The 3,149-nt window shown below is 40.5% G+C and overlaps 1 pseudogene; it reads left to right on the forward strand.

The window, feature by feature from the left end:
* Window positions 1–852: 852 nt before the first annotated feature.
* On the forward strand, window positions 853–1,360 carry LOC144827798 (exosome complex component CSL4 pseudogene; annotated as a pseudogene).
* Window positions 1,361–3,149: the final 1,789 nt, after the last annotated feature.

The raw sequence follows: 3,149 nt of genomic DNA on the forward strand, positions 1-3,149 counted from the left end.
AAGTCATGCCCTTAGGGTTGGGCTGGCTGCTGCTTTCTGACTTTCCGATGAGGGTGATGTGCTGCTGGACTTTGCGTGGAGCACGTAAGAATCCTCAAAGAACTTTACTTTAATTTCTGTCTATTTAGCTCAGTTAGGGAAATAGGTTTTAGAAATGCTAAACTTTATATAATTTCTTTAAATTGATTCAATTGCTTAAACTGTATTTTTCTTATTTCTTACTATCATGCTTGCTTTATTGCAAATAAATTTCATTTATAAAACTTACAACATATATACCATAATTTAGAAAATAAAATCTTACTTTTGACAAACAAGCTGGTCTTGATTATTTAGAAGTATAGGTTACCTTTAGCTAGATCACGTCGCCTATGGTGGTCGTTTAAATGGTTGAGTTTTATTCTAATGACAATATTCTTTCTGCAAATGTATAAAATGTTTATAGTTTGTAAATAATGTGTATATAGATTTATTCTGACCACCTGATTCAGTAGGCCCAAAATATATCAGGTTCATAAATGGGTCCATGTTTAGTATAGAATTTTGTTTATAGGTTATGAAGTTGGGTAGCGTAGTTTATGATATATTTTCTATAGCCCGCTGGATCAAGACATTAAATGTAGCAAGTCCAAAACCACGATGTGTGCTTTACACATCGTGCTTTTGGACTTGATGCATGTTTTGTTAGTGGAGCGTTGCTGCGGGCTGATTTTGAGCTTTCGTGAAAATATTCCTCTTAATTGCAGCGCATGACAAATGGTTGTGTGACAGAGTCAATCACGTTGGTTCACGCTCGTTACAGCATCCGTCGCTGCGCTAGAGTGTTTGGGACCAGCTGAGTGGTTTGTGGTCATGGCTCCTGCACGGTACTGTATACCTGGAGAACCGTTGTGCATTCTTGAAGACTTTTACCCTGGCGGTAGTACATACAGCAGGCATGGGTATATTTATGCCTTCGTCTCAGGGTTTGTGATGAAGAAAAGTGAAAATGAAATGTTTCCTACGGTTTCTGTGGAGAGAGATGCGCAGTCCCAGCTCCTATCTGATGTGGGTGCAACTGTCACTTGTGAGATGTGCAGCATTAACTCCCGCTTTGCCAAAGTTCATATCCTCTACATTGCATCCACTTCATTGAAGAATATATACAGATCAACAATACGAAAGAAAGAAATTCGAGCCACTGAAAAAGACACGGTTAAAGTGTACAAGAGTTTCCGGCCTGGTGACATCGTCCTGGCAAAAGTTATTTCTCTTAGCAGGAGTGCAGTTGGTGCCCATCAGCTGGTGTGAGGTACAGTGCCCGCAGTCGCACATGAAGGAGTTCAGGAAAGTGGCCCGGACGCAGCCAGAGTTTCTATAGACGTAGTCAACTTGCATTTCTCAGAAGTGTTGTTTCCTGTGACTCTTGGAGCTGTGCTGCACACTCCGCACGGTTGGCAGGTCTCCTGGCATAAATAAAATCTGTTGTTCTATGATATGTACAGTCTTGCTGCTCAATGTGGTGTCCATGGCAAAAGGTACATTGGTTGACCGAAGAGACTGCATATCAGCATTCATGTCCAACAAAAAATTGTTTCTCAAAATTCTTTGCTCCTCAGTGCCTGTAGTGGTTATGCTGTTTGGAAAATTGTTTGATAGGGTCGGATTCGGCACAAAATAAGCAATGCCGTTTATTTTTGCAGGCTTTCTTAATGCAAATAAAGTGTAATGTTTAATAAATTTGACACTAACTTCAATTATTTCTGTCCACATTTAGTCAATAAGCATTGCAACTGAAGTCCTCAGACTGATGGACAAAAACTCCTTGGTTACGGACGCAGACAAAACCAAATTGCTTTTTGCACAACCATTACCACTGGATCTTTCACCTCCACATAATTTGATTCACAAGTCATTACAGTTCGAGTTATTCTCTCCTTGACCACTACCTTGATTTTTCTATGAATCTTGCAATTCCCAACCAAAAAAAGAGTGATTGTGAGACGGATAATTTTACCTGGTCATGATGATGATAATAGTGCAAATCAGCATAATGTTGCATTGCTGATTCTGCTTCAGTATTGTAAATACAAAACAGAGACAGATATATTACACAGGTAGTTTAGAGACACGGAAATACTGAGTGATAGATAGCTAGATAGATACTACAGGCAGGGCACTAGGCTTGAGTTATTGTGCAACTGTGGGGTTTTCCGCTTAATTATGGATTTGCTACACCTGCCACTTAATCCATTACTTCTGAATAATTATCAGTTAAAAAAAATGCTTGTGGATCAAATTATACCACAAATGCTGCCAGCAAGAGGCAGGTTTTTACTGTAAAGTGGCAGGTCGACTTTCAGTTATTGATGGATGCATTTAGGTGTTACATTGATACCAGTGAGGTGAAATATTTGCCCAGGCATGGTTACCAGGTGTAAAAATTATAAAATAATGAAAGAATGCTGCCAGGAGTGGATAATTGCCCTGCATAATTTGCTATTTTGCCGCATAATTTCGCCCTCCCTGCTGCATTAATCCAGTGGCCCTGATCATAGGTTTGATACCATTTTTTCCCTATTTGCTTGTCGCAAATGGGGGAATCTGTACTAGCCCCTATCGCCACGGGAAAGTCACTTTTTGTGACATTCTCAAGGCAATAGAGTCCTTGCCTTATGTACAAGGCAGCGTTAAACCACTTAACGTGGCTTAACGCTCCCTTGTACATAAAGCACCCTTTCACGCAGGGGCATGCATTGGGTGTTGTGGTGGGTGTACCACCGCAACATCCATTGTATTTGACACTGCACCCAAAGTACATAACATATAAAAAAAATGACATTTATGCGGTGAGGCAAAAAAACATTGAGAAAGAATTGTGACTGTTAGGAGAGGTTTGTTTGTAGTGTGTGTGGCTGTAAATACACATGTACTGCAGGTTTGTTTGTCGTATGTGTGGCTGTAAATACACATGCACTGCATACTCCTGCTATCCAGTTGTTCAGCTCAGACATTTGCAACAATCTTTTCTTCGAAGAAGCAGTTCGAACCATGCAGTATAGTGACTCCTCTTATCTGGCAGGGCACATGGGCACCAGCTCTATTGTTGGATTGTTTCTTTCTGGCTGGTCCAGTTCAGTTCAGAGGCAAGCTCACTCTCCAAAACTGAG

The sequence above is a fragment of the Lissotriton helveticus genome, chromosome 4_1 (genome assembly GCF_964261635.1).
Source record: "Lissotriton helveticus chromosome 4_1, aLisHel1.1, whole genome shotgun sequence".
NCBI lineage: Eukaryota > Metazoa > Chordata > Amphibia > Caudata > Salamandridae > Lissotriton > Lissotriton helveticus.